Source organism: Eublepharis macularius, chromosome 4, assembly GCF_028583425.1.
Source record: "Eublepharis macularius isolate TG4126 chromosome 4, MPM_Emac_v1.0, whole genome shotgun sequence".
Classification (NCBI taxonomy): Eukaryota; Metazoa; Chordata; class Lepidosauria; order Squamata; family Eublepharidae; genus Eublepharis; species Eublepharis macularius.
Window position 1 is genome coordinate 181,700,097 of NC_072793.1, and position 11,586 is coordinate 181,711,682.

An 11,586-nucleotide genomic window follows, 5' to 3' on the forward strand; every position below is an offset into this window, starting at 1 on the left:
CTGAAAATGATGATGTTGCAGTTGCAAGATAACCTTCAGAAATATTTAAATTTGAGAAAATGTTAAGTGAGCATGTTATGATTGGACATTTATAGCAAATAAAGGATTATTTCTCTACCACTGTCCATGACTTTCAATCAGTTGTCAAAAGTTTAAAGGAATCTGTGTTGTTATATAATTTGCTATCAAACTACATTAAAGTTCATACTCACTTCACTAGAATATCCATATAGTTATAGGATACTAGCTACAAAGCCTGTTGTGGGGGGGGAAAATACAATGGACTCTATAAAGGGTAGGACTCTATAAAGGGAAGTGAACATTGCCTACTCCTCCATAACTGGTCCTGGCCGAGTGAAGGGGAGATGGGCATTGCCACCCTTTCTGCTCCTGATCCTGGCTGGTGAAGGCAGGGGGTGGACATTGCCACTTGCTGTATGCCTGATACGAACAAGACGCCACTCTTCCCAGAGTACACAATCAAAATTGTTACAATAGTAATAAATTTATGTATAAAGTGCAAAACGTGCTCAATTTCATCAATAAATATACCAGACAATCTACATAACAATAAATAAACCTATTTACAGCAATATCCAACTGCTGGGAAAAATTACCATTAGTGAAATTCAAAAATTTTTTTAAAGAATTTTTATTAGGTGACAATATACAACTTTCAAATAACATCTCATTATCCTTTTCCCCCACCCTTTCCCTCCCCACCTTTTTCAAGGACTTCCAACAGTTTTCCAACCCTATATCCTAATCTATTCCCAATCTGTCCTCTTTTTCTATAACTCCTTATCTCATGTTTACTTACTCTTTTATTCAACTAGGCCCTATCAACTTCAGAATTATTGTTATAAACTTAAAATCTATTATCTATTACTTTATATTAGCTCTACATATATTTAAATTTAAACTAACAGTCGGATAAAATATCTACTTTAATAATTCTAACAATATCTATTAACTCTAAGTCCACTTACATTTGGGCTAACAATTAGCTAATACTTCATATGGTAAAGACTCTCTCTCTTCTAATAGAAAAGCCATTCTAATAATTTTCAAATTGCCATAGTTCCCCCTTTACGTCCCACTTCTTTTCTAAATATGTTTTCAATCTTCCCCAGTTCGTAAAAAATTCCTCTGGATTCTGATCTCTCAGCTTCCTTGTCATTTTGTCCATTTCTGCCATGTACAGCAATTTATACATGCAATCTTCAACAGTTGGTATTTCTTGCACCTTCCATTTTTGCGCATATAAAAGTCTTGCTGCCGTCGTCGTATAAAATAGTAATGTTCGGTATTGAGTAGGAACATCTTCCATACTTAAGTTCAATAGCAATAGTTCTGGGTTCTTCTTTATTTGAATCTGCAATATCTCATTTATTACTTCTATAATATCTCCCCAGAACTGTCTGACTTTTTCACACGTCCACCACATATGATACAATGATCCTTCATGCTTTTTACATTTCCAGCATTTATCTGACATACTAGCATTTCCAAGCGCAATCTTCTTTGGCGTTAAATACCATCTATAGATCATTTTATAAACATTCTCTTTAATGCTGGTACAAGTCGAAATCTTCAGTGTAGTTTTCCATAGATGTTCCCATGATTCCATTGTTATTTCTTTATGACAATTGATTGCCCACTTCACCATCTGTACTTTGACCGTCTCATCCTCTGTATACCACTTCAAAAGTATTTTGTAAATTTTAGATATCTTCTTTTTGCTTTCTTGTAGTATAGTCTCTTCCAACTCTGAGTTTTCCCATTTAATTCCTTCTTTTGAACAATCCGAATTATAAAGATCTCTGATCTGTCTATATTGGAACCATCCATAACAAGAAGGTAACTCTTCCTCCGATTTAATTCTTATCATTTTTTGTTCCATAATCAATATCTCTTTATATGGTAAACATTGTTCTTCGTTGTAGATAGCTCTCGGATCAATCACTTCAAACGGTACCACCCAAGAGGGGATGCCTTCACCCAGATATTTTTTATATTTTTTCCAGATCATGAAGAGGCTCCTTCTGATATAGTGATGCAAAAACATAGAGTCAGCTTTTATTTTATCCTGCCACAAGTAGGCATGCCATCCAAACAACTTCTTATAACCTTCCAATGTTAAGAGCTTGCGATCTTTCAGTGACATCCACTCTTTTAACCAAACTAGACATATTGCTTCATGGTATAATCTAATATTCGGCAACTGCAGTCCACCTCTTTCTTTAGCATCACACAAGACTTTTATTTTTACTCGTGGTTTCTTGCCTGCCCACACAAAGTCAGAGATCTTCCTCTGCCATTTTTCAAATTGTTTAGTGTCTCTAATGATTGGAATGGTTTGTAATAAAAATATGATCTGTGGTAACACATTCATCTTAACTGCTGCTATTCTTCCCAGCCATGACAGATTTAATTTATTCCATTTAATCATATCTCTATCAATCTGTTGCCATAGCTTTTCATAATTATTCTTAAATAAATCAATATTCTTCGCAGTTAGCTCAATTCCAAGATATTTAACTTTGTGTTACTTCACAATCAGTAATTTCCATTAATTCTTGCTGCTTTTGTTTAGTCATATTCTTACATAGTATCTTTGATTTCTTCTTACTAACATAAAATCCAGCCAGATCTCTGAACTCTTTTATCTTATCAAGCAACTTTGGCATATTTTGTATTGAGTCTTCCACTATGACCATCACATCATCTGCAAAAGCTCTAACCTTGTAGGTAAATTCTTTAATCCTTATGCCTCTTATAGCCTCATCTTCTCGTATTTGAATCAATAACAATTCCAAAATCAAAATGAACAACATTGGAGATAACGGGTACCCCTGTCTTGTACCTTTTCTTATTTCCAATTTTTTTGTTAGCTCATCATTTACTACAATTGCCGCACATTGGTCTCTATATATTGCTTTTACTGCTTGAATGAAATCTTTTCCCATTTGCAACCTTTCCATTGTGGCAAACATAAAATTCCAGTTCAAATTGTCAAAAGCTTTTTCTGCATCCACAAAGAAGAAACCAACTTCCCTTTCACAATGTTTGTCATAGTATTCTATAGCATTTACTACAGTTCTCAAATTGTCTCTGATTTGCCTGTTTGGAAGGAACCCTGCTTGCTCTTCTGCAATAATCTCAACTAACCAGTCCTTTAATCTCTCCGCCAAAATTTTTGCAAAAATGTTGTAATCATTATTTAACAATGAAATAGGTCGATAATTCTTGACGTTACTTAAATCTCGATTTTCTTTTGGAATCAGTGATATATTGGCCTCATTCCAAGACTCTGGTATCTTTTGTCCTTTTAAAATTCCATTCATTACCTCTTTCAGAAAAGGTGCCAGTTCATTTTCCAATGATTTGTAGAATCTAGCCTTAATTCCATCTGGACCTGGTGCCTTCCCTAACTTAGTCGACCGAATAGCCTCTTTTATTTCCATTTCCGTTATTTCTGCATTTAATTTTTCCTTCCATTTTTCTGATAATATTGGTAAGTTGATCTTATTCAGATATTGGTCAATAGTATCCAAATCCACTTCTTTCCTTTGATACAACTTTGCATAATACTTTAAAAAAGCTCTTCTTATGGCCAGTTGGTCTATTAACGTCTTGCCATCCTCTTGAATCTTAGTTATTACTTTTTTCTCCCTTTTCTTTTTCAATTGCCACGCTAAATATTTCCCAGGTTTATTCGCGCCTTCAAATGATTTTTGATTCAATTTTTTCAGTTCCCACTCTTAATTCTTTATTGTTCATTACTCTCAACTGTTCTTGCAGAATTTTTATTTCTTGATACAACCTCTTCTTCCCTGGTCTTTTCTTTAATTGTAACTCCTTGGCCTTTATCTTTTCCATAATTTCTTGCCTTTTTTCTTCTTTTCTCCTCTTGTCTCTTGCATTTAAATCCATTAAAGTTCCTCTGATTACTGCTTTGTAGGTATCCCATACTTTGTCAGTCGAAACACCTTTATTTAAATTGTATTGTATAAAGAATTTGGTCTCTCTCTGTAGTAGCATTATATTGTCTTCTGATTGCAGCAGGTCTTCATTTATCCTCCATCCTCGTCTTTTGGTGCCTTTCCCAAACTTCCACATTACTGGATTGTGATCTGAGCCTACCTTAGGCATTACTGCCACATCTTTAGTCCATACTGCCAGATCTTTAGAGGCCCAGATCATATCAATTCTTGATAGTGTCGAGTGCCTCGCCGAGTAAAATGTATATTGTTTTGTTTTAGGGTTACTTCTTCTCCAAACATCCTCCAAATTTTCCTGATCTTTAATTCCAAAAAAGGATTTTGGCAAAAGTCCTCTTTTTTTATGAGCACCTTTCATTTTTTTATCATCGTCCAAATTTGTTACTCCATTAAAATCACCTGCCAGAATTATTTGAGCATATGTCAGTCCATCCAGTTGGTTCTGTAAATCTTTTAAAAAGTTCTCTTTAGCGCCATTCGGTGCATAAATCCCAATCAAAAGTATTTTCTTTGCATTCCAAATTATTTCCACTGCTATATATCTAGCTCCCAGATCATTTAAAATCACTTTTGGTTGCAGCTCATCTTTAATATACAAAACAACTCTTCTTTTTTTCTGCTTTGACGCCGCTGCAAACTCTTTCCCCAATTTAGCAAATTTTAAATATTTCACATCCTGGTTGTTGGGGGTTTTCCGGGCTGTATTGCCGTGGTCTTGGCATTGTAGTTCCTGACGTTTCGCCAGCAGCTGTGGCTGGCATCTTCAGAGGTGTAGCACCAAAAGACAGAGATCTCTCAGTGACACTGAGAGATCTCTGTCTTTTGGTGCTACACCTCTGAAGATGCCAGCCACAGCTGCTGGCGAAACGTCAGGAACTACAATGCCAAGACCACGGCAATACAGCCCGGAAAACCCCCAACAACCATCGTTCTCCGGCCGTGAAAGCCTTCGACAATACATTTCACATCCTGTTTCCTAATATGTGTCTCCTGCAAACAAATTATATTACAATGTTGTTTAGATAGCCAGTGGAAAGTAGTTTTACGTATCGAAGGTGAATTTAGTCCATTTACATTCCAAGATATAATTTTGCACTCCATAATAAAATTTTAGATCTTTTGGGTAAGTCTTTTTCATAGTCCTTTATGAACATTTCCATCTCCTGTCCAGATCTAAGTATTCTTCTAGTCTCACAAAACTCAAAGCTCAATCCTTCTGGTATTTCCCATCTATATCTGATGTTCAGTTCTTTCAATATTTGTACTAGTTCTCTGTATTTCTTCCTCTCCAACAACCCCCCCCCCAGAGGTTCCTTCATTATTCTCACTCTTTTCCCACCAATTTCCAGAGGGTTTTGAAATTGCTTACTCACAATCTCTTCTCTTGTTCTTTTCATTGTAAATTGGACTATTATATCCCTAGGTAGGTTTTTTTGTGCTGTGTATTTTGAGTTGATTCTGTATGTCACATCCAGAAAGGCTGCCACTTCCTCCGGTTCCTTATTCAAAAATTCTGCTAGTACTTCTGAAATCTGCTCTTAGGTTGATTTCCCTTCACTTCCGGGACTCCGCGAAATCTAAGTTGTTTTTCCATATGTTTGCATTCCGCCATGGCCATTCTCTCTTTCAAACCCTTGGTTTCTATCTTGTGTGATACAGCCAACTTATCAGTTTCATCTTCCACTATTTTAACTTTCTGCTGTGTCGATTGTAGTTCTTTCTTGACCTCATCAATATTTTTAACCAGCTCCACCATCTCTGATTTAAAAGTCTCTTTGAGCTCCTTAATATCTTTCACAATCTCTTGCATCATATCTTTGATCTCCTTATTTCCCTCTGCAACTTTTTTATCCAAACTGTCCAACGCCGTTTGCCATTCTTTCTTCGACATCGTGGTGCTTGCCTTGCCTCGCTCCCACAAGTCTGCTCTTTTCCTTAACTCCGTGGCGTGGCTGATTTACTTTTCTCACTTTAAGCATCAAATTTTAACAAAGTCTTTTAAAAATTTGCAGTCCTAGCATCCAAAATGTCGGGCGTCTTTTCTCTATGGTTTTTACTTGAAGTTTATGCCCTTTCCCTTATCCAAAATGTCCTCCTTCCGCCCAATTTGAGGTCAAGCTCTTTCCCTTCTTCAAAATGGCGCACGTCCTCTTCCGGTTCTTCAGAGGCCGCTTCCAGCCTGTCTTTCTATTGCACTGATGCACTTCCGGTTTCTCTTCTCGACACAGCGTTTCTCGCGATATTTCAACTTTCTCACATTTCGCTATCTCTTACAAGCCGCAGGTATGTAAACAATAATCTATTTTCCACGTTAGCTCCTCTCTAAAAAATTCTTTTTTCTCAGTTACTTTGCCGGAATATTCATAGTAGGTTATTAAGTCTTTTGCAATTTTTATCTTCTAATTTGATTCAGTTTCTTTTACCATGTTTCTTCTCACATAAAGAGATAGCAATCTTTACCTTATTAAATCTTCTTTATGGGTTGTAATCGCTGTTTCAGTAGTTACGATAGTCCAGTTTTCCCAGTTTAATGCTGAAGCTTGGGTATGGAGGTCTTAAGCCAAAAACTTGACTTCAGAGCTACTGCAGAGATCTTTGCCACCCGTCTACAAGTGGGGTCTCAAGGCTGGGTGGGTTATCGTTGCGTAGATCCCCCCCCACAGCTGAGACCCTAACACTCTCGGGGTCTTGAGCACACTTGCCTGTTCCCCGCCTGAGAACAGGGGGCTATGGGCAGTTGGCACCCCACTGGCCCTCACAAACAGCAGCACGGACAGCCCAGCTCCCTGAGCTGCATCAGCCCTCCATGAACTCCAAGCCGGAAGTCATCTAGTGAAATTCAAAATTGATACAAGAATAATTAATCTAAGGTGCACATTGGCCAGTCTCGGCGCCAGGGTTTCTGGCGCTGGAGGCAGCCTCACACATGCGCCCTGTGTGCGTGCATGCCCCAGAATGTGTGATAATGTCATCACACGATGACATCACACTGTGCCGCCGCAGGGTGGCTGAGGCAGCGTGAGGAGGCCGCCTGCATGCCGCACACTGCCAGCCATCCCTATCCCATCGCTGCTGTGCCTGCCTGGGGGTGTGCGGTGGCGGCAGCAGCAGTGCAGGGCTGGCCGGCGGTGACTCGGGGCTGGCTGGCGGCGGCGCGGGGTGCGCACCTCCATCCCCGGCACCCCCTCCAGCGCCCCCTCCAGCCCCGCAGTGCCTGCTGCCACTGCCTCAACGGTGGCACCGGCCCTGACACTGGCACTCAAGTGCAATCAGTCAAGCAGTTACAAAGTCAATCATCCGGTGCTGTAAAGTTCCCTATAGATGTCTGCGAAGCTGCAAAGCTTCAGCTCTGCATCTGATCCCAACCGAGTGAAGGTGGGGCTTTGCCACCAGGTCTGCTCATGATCCCGGCTGGTGAAGGTGGGGGATGGGCATTGTCATCTCTTCCACACCTGATCTCGGCCATGTGAATGGATGGTGGGCTTTGCCTCCTGCTCCACACCTGGCAATTGGTGGACATTGCTCCATACCGGGTAATTGGTGGACATTGCCACCTGCTCCTCTGCTGATCCCAGCCGGGTGAAGGAGAAGCAGGCATTGCCACCCATTCTGATCCTTGCCAGGTGAAGGGGGTGCAGGCATTTCCTTCTGCTATGTGCCTGATCCCGGCCAGATGAAGGCGGGGGGTGGGCATTGCCACCTGCTCTACTCCAGTTCCCAATTGGGTGATGGTAGTGGGTGAGAATTGCCATCTCCACTCCTGATCACAGCTAGGTGAAGGGGGTGTAGGTATAGCCACATGCTCTGCTCCTGATTCTGTATCAACTAGAGAGGCAACCCTAAAAAATATATCTGAATGGTTACAAAAATAATCTCCAGGGATAATGTATGCTAAACTCTTAGAGCAGAACCACAAGTGACAAAAGGCACAGATTGGACACTTGTCAGCTTCCCTCAAGTTTTGATGGGAAATGTAGGCATCCTAGTCTTGCAGCTTGGCTCTCTGACTGCTGTCCAATGGACTTTTCAACTGTCATTTGTCCAACATTCTGCCAAGCTGCCTACATTTCCCATCAAAACTTGAGGGAAGCAGACAAGTGTCCAATCTGTGCCTTTTGTCATTTGTGGTTCTGCTCTAAATCTAAGAGTGAATGGGAGAATGAAATGCTCAATACAAGTCCATACAAAAAATTCAATTCAATTACAGGTAAGTAAACCTTTGATTCTAAATATATCACTAATATTCACATAGGAAAAATACAAAGACCATCAATTTAGGCACAAAGGCCCTTACAAAAGCACTTGGCAGACTGTATTACTCTACTAGTACCCAACAGTGTATACGTTGTCTTTTAAGTTGATGTAAGAGAGTCCTCTTGTTGAAATGATACACTGCAGCACATGTAGTCAGAATCCAGCAGGGTGGAAAATCACTGTGGGGGACACTGCTCCAGTCTCTGTTGAGATAAAATCCCCCAGATACAAGAGGCAGTTGAATCCCGTGATGATATAACTTCCGTGTGTTCTGTCTTTCAGGTGGAGGAATGCAGATGAAGAGGGACCCAGGGGGTCTCCTCTTCCTCCTCCTGTTCGCCCTACAAGCGGCCGGCAAAGATCAATCAGCTTGTTTCACAGTTGTTTCTCTTCCTCAGGGGCTACCATATGATCCACCAATACAATAAATCTTAAGTTGTCCACTCATATCAGATCAACAATTCTCAGGTGCTCTCCGTTCTATGCACACTACGGTCACAATGATAAAAACTGCTCCTGATTCTGGCAGGTTGGAGGTAGGCATTGCTGCCTTCCTGGTGCCTGATTCTGGCAGGGTGAATGTGGGGTGGGCATTGACATCTGCTCAGTGCCTTAATCTGGTAGGTTGAAGGGGGTGGGCATTGCCACCTGTTCCACTCTTTATCCCAGCTTGGGGAAGGGAAGAAGGGTATTGCCTTCTACTCTGCGCCTGATCCTAGCTGGGTGAAGGGGATTGGGCATTATGTCCTGCTCTGTGTCTCATTCTGGTGGGTTGAAGGGAGCAGGTATTGCCACTTATCCTGGTTGGAAAAGGAGGGAGTGGACATTACCTCCTGCTCCACACCTTATCCCGGCCAGGTAAAGGTGGAGGAAGTGCTTTGTCACCTACTCTGCTCCTGTTCCTAGCTTGATGACGGGGAGCAGGTATTGCCACCTGATCTATCCCTGATTCTGGTGGGTTAAAGGGGAGGCAGGCATTACCACCTGTTCTGCTACTCTTCTGCGCCTGATCCTGGCTGGGTGAAGTGGGTGCAGTATTGACGCCTGCTCCTCATCTGATTCTGGTGAGTTGAAGGGAGTGCTGGCATTGCCACCTGCTCCACTTCTTATCCTGGTTGGGTGAAGGAGGGAGCACACTCTGCCTCCTGCTCCTTGCTTTATCCCAGCCAGGTAAAGGCAGGGGGCAGCCATTGCCACCTGCTCTGCTCCTGATCCCAGCCTGGGCTTCCTGCTGCGGCACATTCTCTGGAGGATCAGACTGCCTCACCTGAGCTTCCCTCTGCTGCAGCGCCCTCTGGTGGCATGCCAGGGTAGAAAGTGAATCGTCTAGAACATGCTTACTCTTTTATATAATAAGATTAGTGTTACAGAGTTAAGACAAAGAAGCAAAATAGGAAACAAAGTAAATCGTACAATCCCTATTACCTTAATATTCCCCTTCAAAAAAGATGAGTGTGTCACACCTTTCAACTCTCATACTGAAAACAGTGATCTATCTTTCTTAGTCTTCCTGACTTCTGTGTAACCCCCTCATTGGAACTGCGAGCGCACCACAGAAAAGATGCCCAGAGCAGTCCTCCATCTGCTGCCAAAGATGGAAAGACTCTTATTTTTCCACACAGGCCACATTTCCAGTCAAGAAGGGTCTCAGGCAGAGGTCTCATTCATGCAGCCCTCTACTCACCCCAGCAGGGGCGCCACTACCAACCAAGACCTCACATATTGTACTCTGCAAAGCTGCCCTGCCAAGCTCTGTCCCCTTCTGTAGAGCAAGACCTCTTCACAGCCTCCCTACTCCCCTACCCATCCTCTCCCAAGGGAAGTGGGGCTGTCTGAAAGAGTCCCACTGATAGTCTTGTGCTCAAGGCTCAATAAACATGTACTCCCCCCGCCACACCGCCTGAAGGAAGCCGCATCCAAAGCCATCTAGACCAGGCAAGAATGCCAGTCAGGCAATGGCCTCCGTCCGCAGAAGAAAAATGGGAAGAAAAGTGAGGGAGGGCAATCGGAACCCAGACCGGGCCAGAGGAAAAGGGCCTGGGTCCAGGCTAAGTTCTTCTGCCCCAAACCCCGCTGGAGCTGATGAGGCAGCACAAGAGGCCCCTCCAGCCCGGCCACAGCTGGGCATTGTAAGGAACCAGCAACCCTCTTGGTGGCCCCCTTCACCCAGCCAGGATCAGCCACAGAGCAGGTGTCAGGCTATGGATGACAGGTTATGGTGAACCAGACTCTGGACCATTGCAGCAAGAAATCCAGGCTCTTGAGTAAATGGTTTTATTCTGAAATCTCAGCTTTGCCATATATATGTCTATAGGATCATCAGAAGCAATAAAAAGGCACCTGGCTGTACACAGGTCCCTTGTTAAGAATAAGGAATTGAATACAATACACACTCTAAATACACACTCCCTGCTCCCCCTCCCCTCTAGACCACAGAGTATAGAAGCAACAATAAGACGATGGGAGTATCATTAGTGTAGATGTCTCAAGGCCATGGTAGCGAGCCTCAAATGCGAGATAACACTGGTTCCCAGCCCTCTGAAGCACCAGAAGCTGGAAAGCAAAAGTTAAACAGGTGCAAAATGATATTGTAACACATTGGCTAAGATACAGAGCAAGAGCTCAATGGAGTGGCTGTGGGGGGCAGTCATGACAGCAGGTGGCAATGCCCCCATCACACAGCTGGGATTAGGCATGGAGAGGTACTGCCCACCCTCCCTTCACCCAGACAGGCTCAGGCATGGAGCAGCAGGCACTGCCTGCCCCCCAGTCACCAGGCCAGGCTCAGGCATGGAGCAGCAGGCAATGCCCACCTCCCTTCACCCATCTGGGATCAGATGCAGAGCAGGCAGCAATGCCTCCCCTTCACCTGGCTGGGATCAGGCACAGAGCAGAAGGCAATGTCCACCCCCCCCCTTCGCCCAGCTGGGATCAGGGGCAGAGCAGGAGACAATGCCTGCCCCCCTTTGTCACATGTTTATGTTGTAACATTTAAATATTACAGCAAACACGTGTGTTCACTTAAGTGGGATAAATGTGGGTTTTTGTTCACACATTCAGCCATACATGCATTAAACGTTACATGTTAATTACTCAAAATATGCATAAAGAAAAAACAACTGTATGCTTATTGTTGGTACATTCATTGTACCTGTGGTTTAGAACAGATTTTTAGAGTCCTTCTGCAAGCTCACAAATGGGATGATATACTCTCTGACCATCTTCCTGGTTTTAGCAATTCCCTCCTCCCCCAACAAAAGACCTTTCAAACAGACATCTTTTCCACACTGTGGCACTGAGAGATCTCTGTCTTTTGGTGCTACACCTC